Source organism: Bos taurus, chromosome 7 (genome assembly GCF_002263795.3).
Source record: "Bos taurus isolate L1 Dominette 01449 registration number 42190680 breed Hereford chromosome 7, ARS-UCD2.0, whole genome shotgun sequence".
Taxonomy (NCBI): Eukaryota; Metazoa; Chordata; class Mammalia; order Artiodactyla; family Bovidae; genus Bos; species Bos taurus.
In genome coordinates this window covers 71,336,951-71,364,401 of record NC_037334.1, presented here as the reverse complement: position 1 = coordinate 71,364,401, position 27,451 = coordinate 71,336,951, and the positions used below count along the sequence as shown (strand labels likewise).

At 44.2% G+C, this 27,451-nt stretch overlaps 1 long non-coding RNA gene across 1 annotated transcript in view; it reads left to right on the top strand.

The window, feature by feature from the left end:
* LOC132345784 (uncharacterized) overlaps positions 1–21,429 on the top strand; it is a 97,551-nt gene extending 76,122 nt beyond the window's left edge. The window contains exon 2 of the long non-coding RNA XR_009495335.1: positions 21,360–21,429. This is a non-coding gene — a long non-coding RNA (uncharacterized lncRNA). The remainder of the gene's footprint in view (positions 1–21,359) is intronic.
* Positions 21,430–27,451: the final 6,022 nt, after the last annotated feature.

Sequence of the window (27,451 nt, the reverse complement as noted above, 5' to 3'; positions counted from 1 at the left end):
CTCCTCTCATGACCCCTCAGGATTGTTTTTCAACTCACTAAACCTGTGGACTCCTAGGTGCAATTTCCTTTTATTCTTTTATGGATGCATAAGACCTGGATTTCTCATCTGGGAATGTTGGTGTGGGATGGACAGAGAGAGGACTTGCAGAACCAAAGTCAAAAATGCCCATGAAAAGAGATACCCTTGAGGATCTGGAGAAATTACAGTCTGCCACAGACAGTGGATGGGGAGATGTTTGAGTTGAGGTTATTTAGATGTCTGAAAGATGGCTGGTTTCAGTGCCACTGGGGCTGCATGCAACTGAAGAAGCTAAGGCAACAAGACACTGGTAAAAAACAAACAGACACAAGACAACAAAGAAGATTCTGGTTCTAGAGCCAAATAACCTGTATTTGTGTTAGAATCCCAGTTGTCATACTCAAGTCATAATAAGCCCTTTGAGCCTCCATTTCCTTGGCCGCTACCTTAGAAGCTCGTCATGAAGGTGACAGGAGATGAAACTTACCAGCTGTTAGCACAGAGCTCTGTAGGAGTTCATATTATTTTGAGTTTAAGATATTTGCCCAAAGCATCCAGACCAAAAACGAAAACAAGGATAAGAACCTGGCCCTCTTGCCACCTCATTTACTGCCCTTTTCCCAAACTCTGAGGCTCCATCCATATTTTCAAGGTAACAGCACAGATGGAAGTGCCAGCTCTGTGTTTTTTAAAGGCCCAGCTGCTTACTTGATAGAAAACATCCTGCCCAATGTGACTTTATGAAAGTGAGAACAACACTACTACTTTAAATAATAGCAGTGAATTATGACTTCCTGTGTATTTATTAGGACAACACTCTAAATGGGAAATTGTTGTGGTATCCTTGGGGAGAGGAAGAATTCCATGGGAATCCCATTGTCTTCTCCTATTAGGGCTCTTTGCTGGGGAGAAGTCACATTAATCATCTGACATCTAACATGACATTTAGAGTCTTGTTGAAGTTGTTTGCAGTGCTGATGGGCCACTGGCTGGAATCGCCTGATCGTGGAGCTTCACTGCAGCAGTGAACCAAGGAGGGAGTCCAGCTGGATGTGGAGTCCAGCAGCCTATATTCAAGAACCAACTCAATTTTTTGTGTGGACAGAGGAAGATCATTGCCCATCTCAGGGCCTCAGTCAATACAAGCAAATGGTTAAAAGGTTTGGCTTACACAAATTTTAAGAGTCCTTCCATCTGTAGTATCACATTATTCTAATAATTGAAGCCATTTTCATCACTAGTCGAAAGGGAAGTCATTCCTTTGCTGACATTTGCTTTATGTGCTATTTGTATTGGGTCTCCATATGTCCATGTGCTAGCTGCACAGTAGACAGAAAAAAATCTTCTGTTTTCAAAGTGAAATTCCAGGCAGCTGAGCTCTCAGTTAATTTCCAGTTGTCAGCCTTGTCTGCCAATCAAGATCCTTCTTGTCACCCTGTGCTCTGCCCCTGGCATATGTTTGGGCTTGTCCAAGGGGATTCAGACTTACGTGGAATTCACGTCTTCTTCGAAGGCAACAGACTTCTTAGAGCTGCAATGACGAAAATGTGGAGCTTGGTGTATGAGAAACTGTGGTGCTTTTAGCTGCTGTCATCCCCTTCAGGGAAAACTTTATTTTCTTCTGGCCAGCAGTTACAGGAAGAATGGACCCTGCCTACCCAATCAGGGATGGAGATGAGTCTCAACTGAGAGTTAGCAGGGGTTAGTCTGCTTCCAGTTTGTTAGTTTGTCTTTACTCCTGGTCTTAAATGGAAGCCCAGAGTGCTTCGTAGGGCTCCTCATTCTAATGTCTGTGAACTTCACCTTTGTCTCTCCAGCTCTGTGAGAGTTAGTTTTTAGCTTCTGACTGGCTGCCTTCTGCTTGGTTTCCTGACCTTTCACTCCCACCCAATTTAGGATGCAGCAAATTCCTTAAGGTAAAAAGCAGAGCAAAATGCCAGGCTCACTTCTCTTGGAGTCTCTATTTCCTGGAATCTCATGCCCTCAAGTCCTGGCTGCCATGGTTGTTCTCTGATGCCATCAAACAGACTCTTTTTTTTTTTTGTTATTTCTGTCTTTGAATTTAATCTAGCTTTCATAGTTCTTTTTAATTAAAAGTGATGGGATAGTTGGTCAAAATCAAGGTGCTCTATCATAATGGGAAGCAGAAATTATATAATGAGTTAATTTTAACTATAACCTTCAAGAGGCAATTGCCTGCATGCTCTGGTGGAAGAACCTCTGAGTCATATCAAACCCAGTTTAAATGCTAATGCTGACTTTCATTCATTCATTCAAGAAATAATTATTGAGTGCCAACAATATTCCAGGTACTGCATACTAGAAACTAGAGAGACAGTGGTGTACAAAACACAAAATCTCTATTCTTATAAAGCCTCCTTGGGAAATATATACATTAAATAATACACAGACACAGATTATAGTAAGATCTTAGAAGAAAAAGAACAAGATGCCTAGTCAGAAAATAACAAGGTAGAAATAATTTAGAGGGAGCTAGTAGTCAGGGCGGAGAAGGCAATGGCACCCTACTCCAGTACTCTTGCCTGGAAAATCCCATGGATGGAGGAGCCTGGTGGGCTACAGTCCATGGGGTCGCTAAGAGTCGGACACGACTGAGCGACTTCACTTTCACTCTTCGCTTTCATGCATTGGAGAAGGAAATGGCATCCCACTCCAGTGTTCTTGCCTGGAGAATCCCAGGGAAGCCTGGTTGGGCTGCTGTCTATGGGGTCGCACAGAGTCAGACACGACTGAAGCGACTTAGCAGCAGCAGCAGCAGTAGTCAGGGAAAGTCTCTCTGAGGAGTAATACAGGATGAGAGCTGAAGGCTACAGTTCAGTTAGCAGGATCAAAAATGCAGATGTTGGGTGGGTGGGAGCATTCCAAACATAAGGACCAGCATATGCAAAGACAGTGAAATGGTGAAGTCTGATGAACAAGAATAACTAAAAGTAAGTGAACCTGGATGAAACACAGAGATCAAGGATGAGATGAGGTAGGATTGGAGCAGGGACTAGAACTGCTGGCCTAGGAAAGAGTTCAGGTTGCACCTCAGGAGGACTGGGGAGCCAATGTAATATTTTCAAGCAGGAGAGTGATGCAGTATGATTTATTTAATGAAGATTATCCTGGCTACTCTGAGGAAAATGGATTTGTGTTGGGGTAGGGCAAGAGTTAGGAAAACCTGATGCAAAAAGATTGTGGTGATGCAGCTGGAGATGACAGTGCCCTGAATGGCAGTGATGTCAATAGAGATGAAAATAGGTGATGAATTAGAAATATTAAGAAGGAAAATGTCAGTAGGATTTGGTGATGGATCAGACTGGAGGGTAGAGGAGAATGAGGAATCAATAATGACTCCCAAGTTTCTGACATGACAAACAAAGCGGTCATTTGTGGATCTGTGGTCACTATATCAATTTGTCATAGCTGCTGTAACAATGCATCACGAACCAGGGGGCTTTAACGACAGAACTCTATTATGTCACAGCTCTGGAGGCTAAAAGTCTAAGATCAAGGTGTTGACTTGGCTGGCTCCTTCTGAGGGCTGTGAGAATCTGTTCCCTGCCTTTCCCCCCAGCTTCTGGTGGTTTTCTGGCAATCTTTGGCGTTCCTTGGCTTCTAGACGCTTCACCGCACTCTCTGCCTTCATCTTTATGTGGTGTTTTCCCTCTGGGCATGACTCTATGTCCAAACTTCCCCTTTTTATAAGGATACCAGTCATATTGGATTAGGGCCCGCTCCAATGACCTCATCTTACTTACCTAATTACATTCCCAATGACGCTTTCCAAATAAGGTCACATTCTAGGGTACTGCAAGTTAGGACTTCAATGTGTGTGTTTTGGGGGAAGATGTCATTTAACCCAAGTAGTCACTTAACATCTCTGTGCCTCAGTTTTTTTACCTGCAGACTGGGGACAAAAATATTTACCTCGAAGTGGTCTTATGAGGAATAAACAAGAAGATATATTTAACCTGCCAAGAATAGTATTTGACACATAATGGAACTGAGGAATTGTTAGTCCCCTTCTGCTCTGTTGCCTAATCCAGATAGCATGGAGAACTTGAGATTAGGAGGGAGGAAAATCTATGAGGATGCCTCCTGGGGCATTTGGGGGTTTCAAAGTATCCCCAAATCATGCTCTGTTGGTGAATGCCTCCAAAACAGGGCAGGCCTTGATTCCCTGGGAGTAGCCAGGAGTGGCAGAATGATTAGGATGCTACTGCCCAGGTCAGGGAAACAGCACTGGCCTGAGAGCTGGACCCCAGAACTCTAATGACTGTGTGAATAACCTCAGCCAGGTGCCTGCTTCTTCTGGGCCTGAGATTTCTATTCAAATTATCAGGCACTATTTATCTGTTGGCTGAACACACAATGAATGAGTAAGTCACAAACCACTTACAGCCCCTGTGCTAGATGGTTTATATCCACGCTCTAATCGAATGCTATCAGTAGCCCTATGAAACTTCATACATTGGGAGCCTTGTACTCCGAGAAGTCAACCATTTGTCTAAGCTGACCAGGTCTGTCCTCCCTTATCATTTGGGTTCTGAACTTCCCTGTTCCCAGGCCTTAATATTCCAACACTCCACACATTCCTGCCAACATGCTCACACTTCTTTCTTTTTCTGCCTCTGATGCCCCATCGATGAGGTGGGACCCTGGAACAGCCCAGGCACGTGACATGAGGGAGGAGACCCGGAACCCAGAACATGGCTGCTGCATGGCTTCACAGCCTTGCCCAGGAAAGCCCATTAAACATGAAAGGAGAAATTACAAACTGCAATCAGAGGCACATGAATCAGAGATTCCTTCCCATTCAATACTTTGACTTACTTGTCACTTAATTTGAGTTCAAATCTATATTTTTGCCTTCGTCTTTCTGTAACAAATTTCAAAAGAGATGGGAGAAGTAGGCGCGGAGATGGAATCTTCTCTTTCTGGACAAGTAACTAGGCTTGTTTACTGCAAACTGACTTTACGCTTAAGTAATTTCAAGCCTCCTCCTTCTTGTTTGCCCTAGTAATATTAATTCTGATTTCTTCTGCCAATATTTGGGCTGTCTCTGTAAGGATGAGGAATCGTGTGGTGATTCAGAGGCAGAGACCATGGCAGTGTCATTTGAATACCAGAACCCAAAAGTTGCTCAGATGGGGTCCCTAGTACAGGATGTGGCTGTAGGGGATATACGATCCTCATCGTGCTTTCTTTCATAATGGATGGAGGAAAGGCAAAAAGGACAGTAAGAAAAGGACAGCACCATGGGTCTGATCTAGGGTACATCAAAAGCTCAAATCTGCAAAGGGAAGGTAAACCAATCTGGAACTTGCCTTTTCTGGGGGGTATTATTCAAAATATATTTTAATGGAAACATTTTCTCACCATCTTTAAATGAAGATGATTTGCCTTTTAAATCTGAAAGTGCTCCAGCATTAGGACTTACCTGCTTCCTGGACCATAAATGCCATGCACTGCTAACTCCCATGTTCCTGAGGCAAGCATTACACACGTCCTCCTCTGCTGGAAGTCCTTGTGGCAACTTCAGGGCTTTGATTCTTATTATTAAATGTTTAACCACTTGCAGTTGTGTATTCACTGAAGGGATGTTCTTGTGAACTGGAGGAGTAGATGTTTTTTCTAATCTAAACATCTTTATTGTAATCTTTTCCCCCAGCAGATGTCCTTTCCTGCTTCTTATTCTGGTAACAATATGAACTTTATGAAGGTGCTATGGATCCCCACCATATTTTTCATGGTCTGCAGGTGAAGGCTGAAAAAATATTATCTGGAATTCTTGACCTGATAAATTTGTGATGAATCAAGTTTGTACAGATGAGAGACTCCACACTTTTTGTCACTGTTTGTAGTCGGTCTGCTGGCCACTGACCTGAGTGTAAAATCCCTGCAGTGAATATGGTGATTATTCTCTTTAGAGGTCACTGAAGGAAAGCCAAACAGATGAAGGACCTTGTTCTCATAGTATTAATAATAGTATCCACTCTTTGAGGATTTGCTAAGGTAGGTATTGTCATCACCCCCATTTTGTGTGTAAAAAAATGAAGCTCAGTGAGGTTACAGTATGTCCCAACTCACTCCTCTGGAGAATGGCACACATGGGATACAATTTCAAACTGTCTAAACTAGAGCTCTTATACACTTGACTACTGTATCGACAATCACATTTGCAAAGTAAAGTCCTCTAAGGTCCTAGGACAGCTAATGGGCATCTTGGGCAAACAGCCCTGTTCAAACCACGGTCATTCACAGCATTTATGATGAACCATCACTGTATTTAACACACATTTAAATGCATTATTTCACTTAATTCTCACAATGTTCCTAATGAAGTGGGTACTTTAATCATTCCCACTTTATACGTGAAGAAACTTAGGTTCAGAAAAAAAAAGTGACATCCTTGTGCCATGCCGCTAGTAAATGATATAGCTGTATTTTATTTTCTTTATTCCCCTCTCTACATCAGTGACTTAGAATTTTTTTTTTTTATCAGCTGGAGATTTAAATTGGGGGCATTTTTAAGAATCTAAAGCAATGATATTTTATAAGTAAGCATTTGCAGTCTCTTCCTCTGTAGGAATATATTCTGAGTGAGTTTTTCTTTAGCATTTTAAATCCACACGGCCCTAATAATCATACATTTACTGGCAGGTACAAAGCTTTTTGCTAACTCTAATTCTCTTCCCCTCAGGGCTCAGATCACATCATTCTGTCCTCAGATCCTTTGAGGACTGGCAAACCCAGTGTGGTTCAAATGGAACCCTTTGCAATGTCTTCCACTTACCTGAACCCTGGGTCTTTCCTTCTTTTGAACAACCCTCCCTCCACACCAAACTACTGTCTACTGCTTTGCACCTTCATTCTTGGACTCTCACTTATGCCCTCCACCCTAAAAGCCTTTGTCTTCATCCTTCCTTCTGTAAATAGTGTTTAATAATGCACTGGAAAGAAGCTCACTGTCCCTTAAAACCATGGTCAGATTATTGCATCCTTGCCTGGGGAGGGTCTCTCATTTCCCTCCAAAGGAGCTGAGAAATACAGAAAAGAGAAATAGCTAAACACGCTGAGTGATTATGGGTTAAAGGAAAAGTCAGCACAATCATTTCCTGGTGTACATGGTAAAACCTCGAGTAAATGAAAACAGCAGAATGGGGAATTCTGGGTAACAGAATTTTCTGGATATTTCAGGATTAATCTTTCTATGGTCTATCTACTTTCCTGCTAGCACACCAGAAAAAAATGACTCTCTGTGAATTGAAAACTTTCACAGTCCAGACGTCATGTCCTGGGCAGCCATAACTTCCACAGTTCCTTAGGCAGACCCAAGCCTGTGATTTCTTTCCCTTGTAAGACATGCTACATCTAAATAATTTTGTCTTCTTTCTTTATTCCTGGCAACTGCTTTCTTTCCTGATTTTCAGCCAAAAAGTTTGTTAAAAATTAAAAACATTATTTAGTTTGGTATTTCTAATGTTGAGAGGGCAGGACTCCTTGCCTCTGTTCATTCTGCCATCTTGACTGAAGTTGATCCTGCGTCTACCAGTATCTAGTACTCAGCCATCAGGACATCAATTATAGTGGAGGGCTCTCTTATTTTGTAATATTTGTCCAACTATTTATTTCACTGAGGTGAGCAGGAAGAAAAAGTAAGGCACCTTCTACTTAATTCTTTTAATCCTTACAGAAAACTAGAGATAAGCACTTATTGTCTTGAACTTAGAGCCTGGGGAAACTGAGGTTCAAAGAGATTAAGTAAGTTGTCCAAGGTCAGTGAGGAACTGGCTAGGAGAGGATGTGAATTTAAGATTCTCTGCCTTCAATGCAGTTGCTTTTCCCACTAACCTCTGCTGCCTGAGATACAGTCCAAATCTGAAAAACAAATTCCTCCCAATTTTAGCAGTCCTTCTTCCCTTAGGTGGTGGCCTTGAGCAAAGGTGGGCCATTGGGAAAGGTACATTCTAAAGGCCTCATCCCCTCAAAGGGTCTAACTGCACCAACATGGTCACTGAACAGCCACATCTAGAGCATCCCTCCCTTTCATGAACTGGTCCACCTGCTCTCCTCCCTCCCCAGCAAATAAACTTCCATTCACTAAGGTCAACCTGGGAGCAATTTTATTATCATCTATAATATGAGTTCATTTCCCAAACCAGTGATGCTTGGCTATGCAGCATGGCCAAATCTGGTACATTTCTGAATTTAATTTACCTCCTTGTTTACAGGGACTCAAAATTCCACACAGTAATATATAGTGCCCAAAGCACATTATCATTCCTATGGTTTTATTTCCAGGAAGTTAAATTAATAGTACTTTTTAAAAGCTCACAATTACTGAGCACTGACATGCCAGGAACCAAATTTGTCTACATTCATGTTCTAGTTTATCCTCACAACACTTCTATATAACAGTCATTTCATTATTTCCATTTTAAAGCCTAGGAAACTGAGATTAAGTAACTCATCCAAAGTCACATACCCAAGAAGTGAAGGAGACAATCTGAATTAAGAGCTCAAATACACAACTTCTAGTCTTTATTAGATTTTAAAGTGTTCTTCCCATTTTTCAGGCGTCAAGAGACATGTTTAAATTCACACATCAGCAGAACAAGGAGTAGATCCAGCCTGGGGCTTAACTTTATGGATGGGGCTTTTCTGACATAATCACACAGTCTTGTAAAGAGGGGGAGACTCAGAAATTCAGTGACTCCCTGAAACGAAATGGATTTGGATGAAGCCTCCAGGCCCAGCCTCCTCCCCGCCAAGGTCTGGAGGATGCCTGAGGTCTTTCCTCAAGCAGTTGGCCCTCCCTGTCCACAGCTCTCTAAGTGAGCCCACTGGCTCTGTGCCCGCGCCCAGGCCAGGGATTTATGGCCTTGGACTGCCCTCACACCCCTGAAGGCCCTCCCATAGCCTCCCGAGCCTGGACTGTGGCTGAGGCCTGAGGACCTGGCTCCCCTAGAAGGCACTGCTATCTGTTGGCCAGGTACCAACTGTGGGTGGGGTGGACTAAGACCGGGGCAGGAAAGGAATGAGCAGAGACAGCTTGATTCTGCACCCTGACCTTGGCATGGAGAGATGCTTGGGGGCATTTGAATCCCAGTGACCAGCCCCAGAACTTTCAGGGATTTTAGATTCCTGACTTGGCCCTGAATAACACCCTGCTGAATCTGCAGATGCCTCCATTGCCCAAAGGCCCAAGGATGACGCAAGTCCTCTCCCACAGAGACCTCCTATCCCACAGGAGGTCTGGGCCCTGGGCCCTCCATGCAGGGAGAGTGTGCCTCACTCCTGGAGGCCAGCTGAGGCTGGAAGGACAGCTGTGGTCAACAACACCCAATTCCCAAGGGCTGATGGTCTTGTTTTATGCTTTAACTCCCCCTCCTCCCCACTTCCTTAAATTCTTATCTCTTCTCTCTCATCACAGAGCCAACACATCCTGGGTTCAGATACCAGTTCCACTTATAATCAGTCATGTGTCTACTAGAAAACTATTTAACCTCTCTGTGGTTCAGCTTTTTTTAACCTGAAAAGTAAGGTTGCCAAAATCTTTTACACTTCTAAGAATTAGAAATAGAGTGTGCTAAATACCAAATACTTGATAAATGGCAATAATGATAATAACTTAGTATTACTATTACACAGTGTAGTAAGGAAATTCGGAGAAGACAATGGGACCCCACTCCAGTACTCTTGCCTGGAAAATCCCATAGACGGAGGAGCCTGGTAGGCTGCAGTCCACGGGGTCGCTAGGGGTCAGACACAACTGAGCGACTTCACTTTCACTTTTCACTTTCATGCATTGAAGGAAATGGCAACCCACTCCAGTGTTCTTGCCTGGAGAATCCCAGGGACGGCGGAGCCTGGTGGGCTGCTGTCTATGGGGTCGCACAAAGTCAGACATGACTGAAGCAACTTAGCAGCAGTAGCAGCAGCAGTAAGGAAATTAGCTAAAGGGGTTTCAGTTTATCTCCGAGTATACCTACCAGATGTGTAGGACATTAAAGCTCAAGACTTTTAGGAATAAGCCCTTGAATCAAGGTTCAAAGGCTTCTAAGAATAAAAACAACGACTTAGAATGAATAGAATGCTGGATTTCTAATTAAAAAAATAGATGTGCAACAAGCAACAAAATTTTACTGTAAAGCACAGGGAATTATAGTCAATATCTTGTAATAACCTATAATGTAAAATAATCTGAAAAATAATACATGTGTACATGTATAATTGAATCACCTTGCTGTGCACCTGAATCACTGTAAGTCAACTATACTTCAATAAAATAAATATATTAAGAAAAAATATGGGCATTACAGTTATGGAAAATATTGCAGAGACTGCATGAGGATCGATTACACATCATCCTATGCATGTGCAGATTTTGGGTCTCTCTAGGTCCCCAGATACGAGTTCTTTTATCTGTCACTGCACAATATGCATATGCTCACAGGCCACTCCCACTTTGGGCCCTTCAATCTTGAAGAGAGAAGAGAAATGAATCATAAGTTCACTGCTCAAGCTCAAGAAAGAGCAAGAAATCTGCTGTGATGTTGGATAGGCTCAGCATCCCTGTCAGCAGAAGACCCTATGGCTGATGGAACTGACTGCGGGGATGTAATGAAAGTGCCCCCTGGGGGCAGTCTTTGGGGAAGAGTGGGGAACAGTCCCTTGCAGGTCTTTTGCTGTCCCAGAGTAGAGTCTACCCCATATCACACTAGTCCCCTCTTCTCTAACCAAATGGCTGTGTGTCACACGCTAGGAACAGATAAGTAGATCCGAAACTAGGAGTTCAGAAGGCTAGCTCTCCAAGCTGGGAGATTTCACCAGGTCAGGGAGCAGGGCGCTATAGCATCAAGTGCAGCAGGCAACAAACAGCCTAAATGTTCTTTATGTTTAAGACTAATTATTCAAAATTGGGAATGCGGCGCTAGAGTGAAAAAAAAAAAAAAAAAGACAGAGAGGGAGAAAGAAAATAAGCCTCTTATCTAAAATTGAAATCCTTCCCCTGACGAAGCACAAATCTGGAACTCATTCTCTGCCGCAGCAAGCCACGGACTAGCTCTGTACCAGGACCCTGCCCAGCCACCACTGCACCGCAGTGACTGAACTCAGGCTGCGCTGTGCGAGGGGCTGATAGAATTTTTTTGCCCATAGATATTCCTGCCAAAGTTAGTTTTCAAGCCATGGTTCATAAATATACAGTATTCCAGCAAAAAAGTACAGAATGTCCTCCTGGGGTTGACAAGCAAATAGTTTTATAAATAACCCTCTTGACACGTGCAAGATGTTAGCATTTTTGAGGTTTGGTAGGGGCAGACGCAAATTTCATTGCTCGATTCAGGCTGGAGCCACTCTGGACTTGGACATTACCTCTTGGGGGACGATGGAAATGTTTTTCTTGGCTTGGGAGAGTTTGTGCTGCTTGTCAGCACTGAGGACAAATGCCTTTCCTCAGAAATTTTGGGCCAGTGGGATGCACAGGTGAGCCTGACCACTTCTGCCAGTGAGGGGACCTGCATTGGGGCATCAAATACATGCAGTCCCTTATGTAGGAGGAGGGCTGGGCTGAGCCACGATGTTGGCTGCTGTGAAGGCGCTGAGTGCCCAGTCGGGCAATGTATACATGAAAGAAGGGAATGGTTCTAGAGAAGCCTCTTATTTTGACAGTAATTTTATATTCTTTTTAAACTTGTAAATTTGTTGCAGATCCTGGAGTGGACCAGATAAACACTGAGTCTAAGGGGATTTTAGTACCAGAAACACCAGTGGATCTTAAAGTAGTTTGTGGGACAGATTGAAGTTTGTCAAATATCCTTTGCATACTGACCCTATCACATTGCTAGAATTTCCACCTCTGAAGTCTACTGGAGTCCAATCTATTTACATGCAGAATGTTATGTGGACTTAATGAATGAAGACATTACACACTTGAGTTTCTCAAAGTTACTTATATGGTGCTTTAAAGTTTTCCTAACCCTCTCATCGACAGTTGCAATTGGACCCCAGCATAACCCTGTGAGATAAACAGGGCAGGCACTACAACATCCATTTTGCAGATGGAAATTCAGAAGCCAAGTGAAAGAAGGAAAATTGCCCAGGGATCCTAGATAGTAAATGGCAGAACTGGAATTCACATTTGAGCCCTCAGCCTCTTGAAGCTCTGTCAACAAATGGCTTGGTTTATCAGACATTCTAGGAAAGCAGAGAGCAGGGCCGGGAGAAATGAGCCCTAGGACAGGAAGATTTTGATGAGGGAGAGACAATGAAAGGAAGGCTCATGCTGGGGACCCTGTTCTGATGGGAGACCCACGGTGTCCGACTTTCATTACCCCTTAAGGAGGCGTTGGGAAGACAACCAGTCACATCAGTAACCTCTTGCTCCAACTCTGTGGCTGAAGCTGGTGACAGACACAATATCACCATGATGTTCTGAGGTGTGAGAAGCGCCTTTGCAGCTCTGAATCATAATATATCGGTGGACTACACAGCAGCCTGGTTCTGTAGGTGGTTCTGATTTTCCCCATGAAGACAGGAGCTTTCTAAATTTGTTAAAGCAGAGTAAGAAATGTCTCCATCCTCTTACTTACTAGGTGTACTGTGTTTCTGTACATTGACTAAAAGGTATAAATCAGCTTGCAATGAATGTTAAGATAAAGATAATAGTAGTAATCACTGACATCTGAGAGCTGAGCTAGGTAGCAGTGCCTCAGTTAAGCACTTGATGTATGTACCCAATTTATTGAGTGGTCTGAACTCAAAGGAGGCACAACCAAGAAGAGGATTTCTTTAGCCCTCCAAATGCTGCACCCACAATGCTCTGCAGGCCCCTTGATGACATCTTGGACAGTTCCATCTGTTGCTTTCTCATCAGTTTAAGTTATGAAAACAAGTTCTGTTTTATTTGTTTACACTCAATTCAGGTGTTAAATGGTCTCCTCGACATGAGGTCAAAACTTCAATATGTCAGGACTTCCCAGGTGGTCCAGGAATTAAGACTCCCAGTGCAGGGGCCCAGGTTCCATCCCTGATCAGGGAACTAGATCCTACATGCCGCAACTAAGAGACTGCAGGCTGCAACTAAAGATCCCACGTGTGGCAGCAAAGATCCCATGTGCTGCAAAGCCTCGTGCAGCCAAAATAAATAAATATTTTACCCCTCAATATCTCAATATCTCATTTCATTCAATACTGCCTCTCCACCCCACAACTCTAACGATAGGGATCTGCAGTGGGGACTGTGGGGCAGTGTTATCTTTTTTCACATATCCTTACCTTTCTTTCCTATCCCTGTGACTGGTTGGCTTTCTCAGAGTCACAGTAGAGGTGGGGATGAAGGGAAAAGGGACCCCTTACAGGACTGCTTGAATCAGTGCCCTTTGGCAGGTGCCTACTAGGTGTTCTCATGGGCACACTTGTAGATTCTCAGAGGCCCTGGTTGTGCACTCAAGCTGCTCTCCTGCGACATTCTTGGCTCTTGCCCTGGTTGTCTGCCCTAGAGCCTTTTACTGAGGGCCCAGGCCCTGCTGGCTTCTGCAGCATTCCCTTGGCCCATGGGACACTCATGGATTCTTGCCTTAGCAATGGGCAGGCTGTTGTCTACCAAGTCCTGTCTCCTAGCCTGAGTGTGCTGTGTGTCTCCAACTAACCTCCGGTCTTTTGTAAACCAGCCTCATGACCATGAATACTACCAAAAGGATGCCATGCTGCCCCAGGAGTCCTCCCACTGTTATCGGCCCTAGCCCCAGGATAGCACTGGACTCTGTGATTCTGCACCTTTGTGAAGACATGGTCAGGTGTAAGTGTCTGCCTTAGCTTCTTCCAGGCACCTCTAACCTCTGCAAATATTTCTCTTGGCTGCACTCTCCCCTCCAAGACATTTGGGTTATGAAGGGTCAGTCCTGAGCTGGGGAGGGAATATGGAACAAAATCTCTTTCTAGACTCTTTCAGCACCTTTTAAACTTCCATTCTTTTTTTCCCTTGCTGGTTCATGGGGTTACTGTTGCTGGATTGTTTCTGCCCCAGGGAACTAGCACCCCTGTTTAGCAGACAGGAGTAACTTACATTATTCAGTGTGGGAGATTTAAGTGAATTTTAGAGACAAAAGAAATTTAAATTTAACATCCTATCTAGGTACCTAAACATTACAAAAACACATGCCAGCTAGCTCTAATTATTTCCATTTTAAAATGAGGATACTGAGGCTCAGAGAGTTGCACAATTTGCTAGACAACATACACAGCAAGGCAGCAGAAGAATCCGGACTGGGTCTCACTCTGGTCTGTCTGACCCCAAACCAGTGCTTTTACCATGGGACATGAAGACAGTGAGAAAGTCATTGGCCAAAAAGTCTGAAGACACAGCTAACAATAAAAGTGAGAAGAACAAATCTCAAATCTGGGTCCTGTTTATACTTGTTTTCTTTCAAATAACTGTCCTGTGTTAGTCCAAATAACAATATTCAAAAGCCTTGATTTCGGTTGTCTATAAGCAATGGCAGGGCCAGAGCAGCTCAGTTAATCTTGTGAAAACTCAATCTCTCTGGCCTTAATTGACAAGCACAAATGGTGGTGATGAAGGTAAGGGAGCCAAGTGCAAATAACAATGCCATTAGAGGTGACAGCAGAAGTGTGATTAAAGAACGAGCTAAGCAGAGCTCCCTGTGTGATGTCAGTCCTCTCACTGATCTCCTGCTTGTAGTCAAATGAATAATTATACTCAACCTGTGAACACAGAGTTTCCCTTTCAAAATGCATTCACATTTGTGACTTTTAACGTGGCCTCTGCAATAAGGCAACTGGAGCAGGGATTGTATTATTGCCCCGTTATCACCTAAGAAAGCTGAGACCTGTGAAGACAGATATCCCAAGTGCCCCCAGCAGGTAAGTGGCAGGATAAAGACTCAAGGCCTTTGCTCAGGCAACAGTCCTCAACAGTGTGTTCAAAGAGGCCTGAAGAAAAGTGACTATCCTTGGCTGCCTGCAAAGCTGAGTTCCTGCCGACTGCCTCCACGGGCACAGTGAGAGCTCCTTCCACCTTCCTGAGTCTTGCTTTTGTTCCATCTCCTTGTCTGCACCCTCATGGTAAATTCTCCCCACCCCCCAGGAGAAAACAGAAGACAAATCATGGGCTAAAAACATAAGGACAAACTTGATCCCATCCTGTCTGTCTTTAGGGGACCCACAGACCTTGCCTCCCAAATTCCCTTTCCCTCTGAATAAACAATAACTTCAGTAGTAAATCCTGTTTGTTGAGCACTTACTTTATGTTAGGTATGGGGTTCAGTATCTTACAAGCACATTTTCCTTTCTCCTATCAGGTCTACAGCATCTGCTTTAAAACTTTTGAGGCCAGGTGTGTTTCAGAAATCAGAGTTATTTCTTTCTTTTTAAAATTTTGGCTGTGTAGGGTCTATGTTGCAGCATGCAGGCTCTTCACTTCAGTGTGAGGGTTTAGTTACCCCGTGGCATGTGGGATCTTAGTTCCCCGAGCAGGGATCGAACCCATGTCCCTGCATTGGAAGGTGGATTCTTAACCACAGGACCACCAGGGAAGTCACCAAATCAGAGACTTTAGTTTTTTTGAAAAGTAGATGGTACACCTGCTATACATTATTCTAAACCCAAGGGTTTGCAACAGTGTTTAGTTATCAAACCCATTCAATATTTCTGTAATGAAACACAGAAATAGTCATAGAAGCATAAAATAAAACTTATAAACAGCCTCATGTCAGTATAGGTCAGCTTTTGCCAGCAGGTCAGAGTATGCCAAACTTAGTGAAGGAACTTGAAGAATCCAGAGCTCTCTGGACTGTGAAATCACAGATGACAAATGGTGGATCTGTATTATTATGCTCACTTTACAGCTGTAGATACAGATATTCAGAGAGTTTCTATAACTCACGCAAACCACAGAACTGCTGAGTAGCAGAATTTGAATACCAACCCAGGCCTCCTGATTCTAACACCTGCTCCATCAGCCTTCAAGGAACATTTGTCTCTGGAAGCATCAGACACAGAAACTTTCACCAACAAGCAGCTGTAATTTCCACTCATCAAGGGCAGAGGCAGCAGAACCTTCGGAATCCCTCAATCCAGTTTTAAGAATAATCTACCACGTCTGAACACCGTTTGCTCTAAAATCCTTGCTACTCAGGGATGGTCCATGAACCAGCAACATGGGCATCACTGGGAGCTTGTTGGGAATGCAAGATCTCAGGCCTCAAGGAAGACTTCTGGATCAGAAATGCAGGTAAACAAGCTCCTTGAGTTGTTTGCTGGCACAGACTAGTTTAAGCAGCTCTGGCCTGAAGCTTTTTTCTCATATGTTCTTATTTAATCCTCACAATAACCCCATGAGGTAGGTGCTATTGTCATCTACCTTAGACAACTGAGGAAAATGAGGTCCAGAGAGACTAATAATTTGCCCAAGGTCACACAGCTGGTAGGGGTTGGCCTGACTCCAGGGCCTCAGCTGTTCACCACTGTCCTTTTTCTTGCAGGGAGGAAATGAGGCTCAGTACACACTCAAGGACATTCGATAAGCCCACTCCCGACTCCTTGCGACCCCATGGACTGTAGCCCACCAGGCTCCTCTGTCAGTGGCCAGCAGAGTTGTTTACACTTTTTCTCATTTTCTTCCTCCTGGACACATGTCTCTTCACTTCCTTATCCCACTTCAACACAAGCAGGGCGATGTGACGCTCCGGCCAGTGAAACATCAGTGAAGATGCTATGCGTCATTTCCAGGTTGGTGCATTCAGTTGTCGGTGCCCAACAGCGCAACACCCCCGACCTCTATAATGATCCTGGACGCACACGGGGAGATAATGCCTTTATCAGCCTGGGTCCCTGACTGATTACAGGGAGAGACTGTAAACCCACCAAACCCACCCACACTGGACAGATGGTATGAATGTGAAAAAAAAAAACCCACTGTGCTTTGAAGCCCTGAGATTTGAGGGGTTGTTTGTTACCCTGGACTAACCTAGCCTATCCTGGCTCATCCTGACTCATCTTCCTCCCCTCTGGAAGGACTGATTTATGCTGCAGGAATGCCAGCCAGCAGCGCTGTGGGTGGGAAAAATGTACCTGTTTTTATGTACTCAAGCTAATAGCCTCTTTCTCCCTTATTTCTTGTGAGAGTTCGTCTCCTTCTCCTCCTTTCTTTCTTGGTGCCAAATTTATTTCTGATTTGTTTTCCTTGTTGAACCTCTACAACTCCTTATTTTCCAAGGCTATTTTTAGTGGCTCCATTCTACCCTGAAGGAAATAGTTCACATCTTGGTGCCCAGGGCTTTTTTAGCTCCTTTTAATGGGAGAGGATAGTACATATCAACAATTCTTTTAGCCACCATGTCATTTCCCCTAAGAGGTTCAGAGAAGAACAAAATGTCTCCATCAGATGAGTTTTGGTTATTAGTTTCCAAACTCCTCAATGTACACAATAATCCTCTTTGGTGCAAATGATATTTTAACTTTCCATTGTTTCTTTCCTTTTGGAGGTGAATCCTATGTTTTCTCTACTTGGTGATTTCCCCTGCTGACTGAATCGGACTTTGGGAGTCTATGTCTCCCATTGAGAAAGGCATGTGGATACTGGGGAGAGGAGACAAGGGAGGGAGAGACAAACCGGGAGAGCAGGATTGAATACCTGTTCCCAGCAACATAGACGGTTCCAGCAACACAGATGGTCCCCTCTGTAGAACAACTAACCAGTAGGAAGCTGCTGTGTAGCACAGGGAACTCAGCTCAGTGCTCTGTGATGTACTAGAGGGGTGGGGTGTGGGGGGCAGGCTGAAGAGGGGGGGATATATGGATACTTATGGTGGATCCATGTTGTTGTACAGCAGAAACTAACAGCATTGTAAAGCAATTATAATGAGGTGGATGAAACTGGAGCCTATTATACTGGAGAAGGCAATGGCGACCTATTCCAGTACTCCTGCCTGGAAAATCCCATGGGCAGAGGAGCCTGGTAAGCTGCAGTCCATGGGGTTGCTAAGACTTGGACACGACTGAGTGATTTCACTTTCACTCTTCACTTTCATGCACTGGAGAAGGACATGGCAACCCACTCCAGTGTTCTTGCCTGGAGAATCCCAGGAACGGGGAGCCTGGTGGGCTGCCGTCTAAGGGGTTGCACGGAGTGGGACACGACTGAAGTGACTTAGCAGCATACAGAGTGAAGTAAGCCAGAAAGAAAAACACCAATACAGTATACTAATGCATATATATGGAATTCAGAAAGAAGGTAATGATAACACTGTATGCAAGACAGCAAAAGAGACACAGATGTATTGAACAGTTTTTGGACTCTGTGGGAGAGGGTGAGGGTGGGATGATATGGAAGAATGGCATTAAAACGTGTAAAATATCATATGTGAAACAAATTGCCAGTCCAGGTTTGATGCATGATACAGGGTGCTTGGGGCTGGTGCACTGGGATGACCCATAGGGATGGGATGGGGAGGGAGGTGGGAGGAGGGATTCAGGATGGAGAACACATGTACACTCATGGTGGATTCAAGTCAATGTATGGAAAAACCAATACAATATTGTAAAGTAAAATAAATAAATTAATTAAATTTAAAAGAAAAAAATGAAAAAAAAATCTGACTTCTACAAGCTCATTGAGAGATTTATCTACAGACAATTTGAGGGGACAGGTGCTTGGGAGGCTTTGGGTTGGTGGCTATGTATCCTATTTACTGAGTCACATATGTTTGTTGTAACTCATCCTCGTTCATCTAAAAATCATCTATTAGAAATACAACTAAAAACAATATTCTCCATGAATGTTTATAGCAACTTTATTCATATTTGCCAAAAAGTGGAAATAAGATGCCTTTCATGTGAATGGATCAATAAACTGTGATACATCCAGACAATGGACTATCACTATCCATCCATGAAGATACACGGAGTAACTCAAATGCATGTTACTAAGTGAAAGAGGCCAATAGGAAAAGGCTACCTATTGTATGATTCTAATTATATGATGTGGTGGAAAAGGGAAAACAATAGAGACGGTGAAAGGATCAGTGGTTGCCAGGGGTCCCAGGGGATGGAAGGATGAATAGGTAAAGCATAGAGAATATTTAGGGCTATGAAACTGTTCCACATGATACAGTAATGGAGGATGTGTTAGTATACATTTGTTAAAACTCATAGAATGCACAACGCCAAGAATGAGCCCTAATGTAGGCTATGGACTTTGATGATAATGATGTATTAATACAAATTCATCAACTGCAATAAATGTTCCACTCTAGTGTGGGATGTATATAGTTGAGGAGGCTGTGCATGTGTTGGGGTAGGGTATACATGGGAACTCTGTGTTTCTGCTCAACTTTGCTGTGAACCAAAAACTGCTCTAAAAACAAAGTCTATTTAAAAAAAAATTCTCTTTCATATTTCTGGAGAAAATTGTGTCCCTTTGAGCAAGGCAGAGGGGAGAAGTCGAAACTCCACTTCTTCTATGGATTTGCCATTTTTAGTGTCTTCCATCTTACCAGGAAGTCTGGTCAGGACTAAAGAAGCCTCAGTGAGGAAGGGCTTAGGCCCTGGACTGGATAATAAGAAAGAACAAGGCTCTGTTTATAAAAAGTTGTGACCTATTTCTTGTCCAGCAGTTTCAGCCAGACTGCTTTGTTGTCGTTGCTGTTGTTCAGTCGCTAAGTTGTGTCCGACTCTTTGCAAGCCCATGGACTGCAGTGTGCCAGGCTTCCCTGTCCTTCACGATCTCCTATAGTTTGCTAAAACTCATGCCTATTGAGCTGGAGATGCCATCCAACCATCTCATCCTCTGTCACCCACTTCTCCTGCCCTCAATCTTTTCCAGCATCATGGTTTTTTCCAATGAGTTGGCTCTTCGCAGCAGGTGGCCAAAGTACTGGAAAATCAGCTTCAGCATCTGTCCTTCCAAAGAATATTCAGGTTTGATTTCCTTTAGTATTACTGGTTTGATCTTCTTTCAGTCCAAGGGACTCTCAAGAATCTTCTCCAGCATCTCATTTCCAGGAGATGCTGGGGAAGGTATAGCTCTGTATTTCTTCTGTTGGGGAAGACATGGTCATGATGGCTTACAGAGACTAGGTAGGAAGTTAGGGGGAATCAGGCAAAGGGGTAGCATGTATCAAAGGAACATCAAGAAGAGAGAAATCCAAGCAGACCAGACATGAGGAGTCAAGAAATACATGGAATTTGGATGGCAGGAGCTCAGAAGCCAGGCAAACAGATTGGGTAATGGATAGGAGACAAGAGCAGCTGACCAGTGGGAAAGCCTCTTATCAACTTTTTTCTACAGGGGAGCCATGTGAAATGGAGACAGCCACCCTGGGGAGTGGTGGAGGCTGTTCTTCTTACTGAAGAACAAGTAAGGCATCTCCCTGTGGAGGCGGGGGAAGTGCTCAGAGTGCAGGATGTTATGGGCTCACCACTGGAACAAGTGACAATGAGTTTAACCAGTTATCACAAAGTCTTCCAAAACCAGCCACTGAACGGAGGGTCTCCACAACTTGGGAAGGAGAAGAGACAGGTTAAGAGACAAAGACATAAGTGTCTCTCTTAGACCACAACTCTGTCTTGTGCTTATTACCTGCAAAGAAATCCTTCCTCCTTAGTTCCAGTTCTATTTAAGTTAACTAGACATCAAAACCTTTCCCTATGATAGTTTGTGAATATTTTAAGAGAACATCTGTTGACACTTAAAGTGAATAAAAACAAAAGGAGCAGCCCAGTCGTGAAAAGCTGTAAAAACATAATTGACAGTTGAGCTCATATGTCACCAAGGAAGCTGAAATTTACTGGACTCGTGTTTAGATAGTAGAAACACACTAACGGTAATAGTAGTAGTTGTTGCTGTAATAATAATAGCAATAATAAAAACATGTCAGTAACTGCTGAACATCTCTGCTATGGTTCAGAGATTTGTGGCTGGGCAGGTCTGGATGGGGTCAATTATCTGGACTTGCCTGTGCTTTTCTAGCTTTCTTTCCACTGTGTTATAATCCACCTTCAGCACAGGATCTGGTATAGTTTACACTACTGTGCTAAAAAAATGTGATTGTCAATGTGATGCTTGTTTTAGGGGAGGTAATCTCTAAATCTTATTTTAACATGGAATGAGAGTTTAAATCTGCTGATGTTGGACTTTAAGGTTAAGGGGGGGTGGGTTAGGAGTGGTATTTGGGTGTGTGCAGCCAGGATATTGGGGCTTTTTAGGGGTTCTCTCACAGTTCTTGAAATCATACTTAACAAGTGAAAACCTTTGCAAACTGTAAAGGATCACTAGATGCCAAAACAAATTATTTTTCTTATTTCAGGTGACCAAGAGCAGATGTTGACACCAGGGAAAGACCAGAGGGAACTGGAGGGGTGATGGCCAAAAGGTGAGTTATTAACAATTTCCAGGCATTACAGTACAGAAGTTAAGAAACAGCTGTTCTCTGTAACCACAAAAGCCAAAAAATAAGTATTACAGAGTGCAGGAGGCGAAAGTTAGGAAAGATATAAAACAATATTAACTACAGGAGGGAGTAGGAAATAGTGTTCATTTGTGCAGTCATTCAGCAAGCACTTATTAAGCACCTCCTATGCAACGGGAACTGGGGTAGGTGTTAGTGTTAATAACTCAGTCATATCTGACTCTTTGTGACCCCAGGGACTGTACCCTGCCAGGCTCGTCTATCCATGGGATTCTCCAGGCAATAACACTGGAATGGGTACCCATCCCCTTCTCCAGGGGATCTTCCCGACCCAGTTTTCCCACACTGCAGGCAGATTCTTTACTATCTGAGCCACCAGGGAAGCAGGGTAGGGGTAGGTGTTGGGAGTATAAAAACATAGGGAAAGCCTCTGCCCTCATGTGCTCACAGAATCATGAGCTTGCTTGACTGTAAGTTGCTAAGGGCAGGAGCACAGCCGCACAGTCATTACATCCCCAGATATATGTTTTCTTCCTAGAAGACACCTCATAGATAATCTGCATGAATAGCTGAACTAAGACTGAACCAGTAGACAGGACAAGGAAGTCATTAGGTATCACAGATCCTTTTCTCTAGCTGGCAGCTGATGTATTTCTGCCTGAAGGCAGGAGGGTGGCTGAAGGAGATCTATGTGTAACTGAAGCCTCCACTTATCGTTAGGCCCAATTCCCTGGACTGCTGATTTTGGAGAACCTTGCCCGGTCTTTGGAATAGGCCAAGTTGAACAAGTCAGACCTGAAACTTCACGAACTCTCCAAGTTGAGTTCTTGGGCCGAGCATTTATATTTAATTGTGTGTTGTCACCAGTCATCTGCTGCTCCAAGAATACAGAACACTGCTTCCAAAGCAGATACCTTTTTTGGAGCTGCACTTCCCGAATCTTGACAACTAGAGTCAAAACGGCGCCTGGCAGCATAGCTGACAACTGCACACAGGCGAGTGGTTGGAATCACTCGACTCAAAGATCTGGAAAGCTTCCACCTCCCTGCATGCCTCTGTGGAAAGAGACAGGTTGGTGTGGCTGCCACAATGAACCCACACACCATTTGCATCTGGCTGGACGTCCACCGGGTAGAGACGACAGCTCTGCTTATGAATCCCAACCTTCTCCTTTCTGCATATCCTAAGCTATCCCCAAGTCCCTTGAAGCCCACCAGAAGATGCCCACACAAAGGCCTTTCTGCCCACAAGAGCTCTTCCCTGTTGCTTTGCCTTCCTTTCTTTTTCACATCTTGATAAACCCTTCTCATCTCATATTTATCAAATGCAATCACAAAGGGACCATTTAATTAACAGGCTGCCGTTATGTGGAAGATGAGTTGGAAGCTTAAAACCATTTAAGAAACCTCACACTGTTCCAGACGACAAAAACAGTGGGACACGCCATCTGGGAGGGAGCTTCCGCCGAAGTAGGTGCCAGCATTTCCATGATTAAGAACCTAATATACCATCATAGTACGTGGTGCCATTTGGTTAGAAGAGACAGCCTTGTGAGCGAGTGTTCTTAGGTCTGGCTTGCTTGGATGCAGCCAAATCACTCAGCACCAAAATATTTGCTCTGGCAAGCGGCCTCAGTTTATACGGCTCTTGTGTCTATTCTACAATAGACTCTATGTGGGCTGGGTACATTGAAAGAGCTCAATTAAAACTTGCTGAGGCATTTGTTGGCTGTGACTGGCATATGTTGATGGTATGGTCGGTCTGTGCTATGAAGATTTACCTGACTGCAGGTAAATCAACAGTTTGTTACGAGGCTAATTGATTTTTGACATGAGGACCAGAAAATTGTTTCAGAACAAAACACCAGACTTGGCCCTCTACCATCCTTAATCCTATCTCCACTACTTTATCCTTTAACTTATTCTATTGAGCACTGACTATGTGCCAGGTATTTCATCCTCCATCCATAGGAGGATGAAATAATAAAGATTATATAGTAACTTCCTGGGAGAACTTACATGATTCCCTGAAAATATAACAGCTAGTACTTCCCCTGTTTATGCAAGAAACAAATTTTCATTATGGGAAATTAAGAAAACACAGCAAGCAAAAATTAAACAATAGAAATTATCCATAACCTTTAGAGGTAAGCTTCTGTGAGCAAACTCTGTACATTTCCTTCTAGTCTTTTTTCCCCTTTATATTCTATGCAGGAAGTTCCTGCATTTCTTCTCTTTCAGGCCATTCTTAGTTTCATTTCTATGTTGCTGATTACCCTCAAGGGCAGAGCCTTTTTACTTCCCTTCTGGCTATCCATGTCCTATTTTGTACTAACTTCTGGCCATTCTTCTGGGAGACTACGCTCATTCCCATTATAGAGACTGTCATTTGGACTGTCTTTTAACAACTGTCTTAACAACCTCTGGACACAGGCAAATCATTTAACTTCTTTGAGCCTCAGGTTTCTCTTCAAGACACTGGACTAGAAACTTTCAGAGTCACTGTCAAAGTTAAATGAGGTCAGGTGAATAAAGAACAAGGTCAGTGAGTGGTGTGTCTCTGTTTCCTCTCTGGTTCTCCGCACACCCAGAACTCTTGGGGTGTGTTGCTACAATTTTGCCCATGTTATACACACTTCAAGGACCTCCACTGATGCTAGGATACACTCCACAATCATTATGTTGGTTCATAAGACCCTGCTGACCAGCCTCTTATTTTGTCTCAAGCTCCCCTGATTCTCCATCCCAGTCACCCTAATCTTCTTCCTCTTGGAGAGGTTTGCACACACTGGTTCCTCTGCCTAGAACACTCTCCCTCCCTTCTCTGTCTTGTTACCTATTTATCCTTCAGACTCTTGTCTCAATTGTAACACCATTAAGATTTTTGCCTGGGCTCTCCAGGAGACAGCAATTCTCTCCTTCTTTTTCATAGTATGTGTGTACACATGTGATAAATCGCTTCAGTCATGTCCAACTCTTTGCAATCCTGTGAACTGTAGCCCGCCAGGCTTCTCTGTCCAGGGGATTCTCCAGGCAAGAATACTGGAGTGGGTTGCCATGCCCTCTTCCAGGGATCTTCCCAACACAGGCATTGAACTCATGTCTCTTACATCTCCTGCATTAACAGGTGGGTTCTTTACCACTAATGCTACCTGGGAAATCTGCCTTTTCATAGTACCACATACCCATTCATGGGTCTAATTCATTTATTTAGGTCTCTTTTGTTGCATTAATATTTTCCCTTTCATAATTAGTCTCCATGAGGGTAGCCCATATTCTTATTTGTTCTCACTGAATTTCTAGTGCCTAATACAGAACCTGCCACATACATAGTAGGTACGCCATACATACTGTTGAAGATTTAAATGATTTTGTTTACTAGTTGCTGGTACCAATGAATGGTAGCCTTTTAAGGAACAGGTCTGTGCTTCTGGTTTCATGGTGTCATTGTGGGCTACTTCATTCATAACCTAGACCTCGCACAGACATTTAAGCCTAGCAGGATCATGCTGCATTAGCCCTGCTCCTGTGCATATTTCCCTGGCCTCTCCAGAGGGTCTATAAAGAGCTGGATGAGGTTCTACATCATCCATCCTCTTTCCAAGATGGTTCCTCTTTCTCTCTCCCCTTCCCCTTTCAACAGAATGTCTATCAACCAGGCACAGCTTAAATGCCTCCTCCACCATGAAGCCTTCCATGGTGTCCCTTTTGCATCAGCATGGCATTTTTTCTGCCCTCTTTGGCACAAAGAGAACCGATATCACTCTGCTTTTTGTAAAAGAAGCTGACTGTGTGCCAGATTGTTAGTTTGTCCATCCTCTGGCTGAGTCCCAAGTCCTTCGGAAGTTTCCCTTCCCACCCTGGCTCTTATTTCCTATTTCTCATCACTGTAGCTCCTTTGTCCTCATTGCATATATGTATACTGAACGCTTGTCAGTTCTTCAAACTCAGGTGATCTCCCACGTTTCTGGGCTTAGGCACATGCTCTCCAACTGAAACTCTTTTCCACCTCCTGTCCATTTGCCTAACTTCCAGTTACCCTCTAGAGCTTGGCATCAGGGTCGCTTCACTAGGGTCCTGGGTCCGGTTGGGTGCTCCCTCTCAGTGCTGTGTCCCTTGAGCACTTGACGTGGCATTTCTACCTTGTTCACCCATCTTCCCAAGGTGGTGTGGGCTCCACGAGGGCAGGAGTCAGTCAGGGTTACCTTGCTCACCTGGAGCAGAGCAGGTGCTTAATAACTACTTGGTGAAGGAATTAAGTTACCATAGTCACCTCTGTAACCCTCATTCTGTTCCCTCTGCCACTGTGCTCTGTGGAGTAGGGCTCAGAAATGTCTGTGGAATAGAAAGGGATGATTTGAGTTCCCCCAGGTAAGCACCCGCAAAATGGCACAGAAAGAACATTCGTGTGTCTGCCCAGCAAGGTCCATGCTTATCCATCTCAATGTCACCAGCACAGGCCTGGGGACACAGCAGGGGTTCCACAGTATCTGTCAAACTACAGTTTTACTGAATAAACTGAGAGACTTGGTTGTACCAGTGGTGTCACATCTGGCAAGTTCCTTTCTCTCTGGCCTTAGTGTCCTGATCTGCAAAGGAGAGATGATCAGGTCACCTCCTTTAAGGGCTGTTTTAAGGATTAAGTGAATTAAGAGTAAGAGCGTGCTCAGGAGTGCGGAATGTGAGCCACCTGCCATTTGCAACCTGCCACACGTGGTTCTTCATCTCATGAAGACAGACTCTGAGCTCACAGTGGTGGAACCCAGGCTGGGCGGCCAGACTGAGGCAGAGGAGTTGCTGCTGGCCCGGAGGACTCCAGGCTCCCTCCCTCCCAACCCCTTGCCAGGGTCCTAGCCACTGTGCTTTTGATACACACCCGGCCGCAGCAGCCTGTCACCCTGGGTGCTGCCACAGGCCTCCACTCCCATCCCTGCACAGCCTGCGCTGATGCCTATGTAAGTTTCTGTGGTGACTCACGGCCTTTTCTTTAGAAGCGGCGCTGGATGTGCATCATAACTCACCGTGGACCCCCGAGAGCCAGCTGCATTGCCCAGCCTAGGTCAATGTAGATGAGTAGGCAAAGGGCAGGTGCTCTGCCGCTGGGTGTGGGGTGGGCTGGGGAGTGGGGGTGCGACCCCAGCCCTCACCACTCTGCATTGCCCTGCAGGTCACAGCAGCACAGCCTACCCGTGGGTCCTTGAAGCTCCGGGGCAGCTGGGATACTGATGAAGGATGCTCACCCCTCGGGAGCGCCTTGGCAGGGTCGGTTAGTAGGACTTCAAGGCCTCAGAAATGAGGAAGTATGGGCTACAGTGACTAAGGGGAGAAAAGCAGCCTTCTGTGCATCTGTCCATCTGTCAATCATCCGTCCAGTTATGGGCCCAACCACACTTCCCATCCATCTGGGCCTTCCCTACACACTTAGTCACCTAAGACTCTTACTCCTACCTACCCACCCATCTATCCATCCATCCATCCACTCATTCATCCACCCATCCACCCATTCCATCACTTATCCACCCTTCTGCTCCACCACTCAACCATTTGCTTTCCCACCTAGGCATTTGACATGCTAATCACCTAAGGTCCTCCCTTTCCATACTCACCACCAGTAACGCACTCATTTATTTACCTCTCACCCATTTATTTGTCTCTGTCCCTCTTTCCATCCATCTACCTGCTCATTAATTCAAATTAGCATCTCAACTCTTGCAGAATTCAGAATCAGCATGGTTTGAGGTGCCCCAGGAGAAAAACCCTTGCCCTTATTTTTCTCAGAATTAAAGAAATATGTGTGCTAGAATCCTATTACAGCAGGATGCTAATAGTAATAAAATAATAGTAGCTAATATTTATTGAGCACAGTTTGCCAAGCAATGTTCTAAACTTCACAAGTAGTATCTCATTGGATCCTTGTACCAACTCTGGAGGTAGGTACTATAAAATTATTATATCCAATTTTCAGATGAAAGAAACAGAAGCTCACAGAAG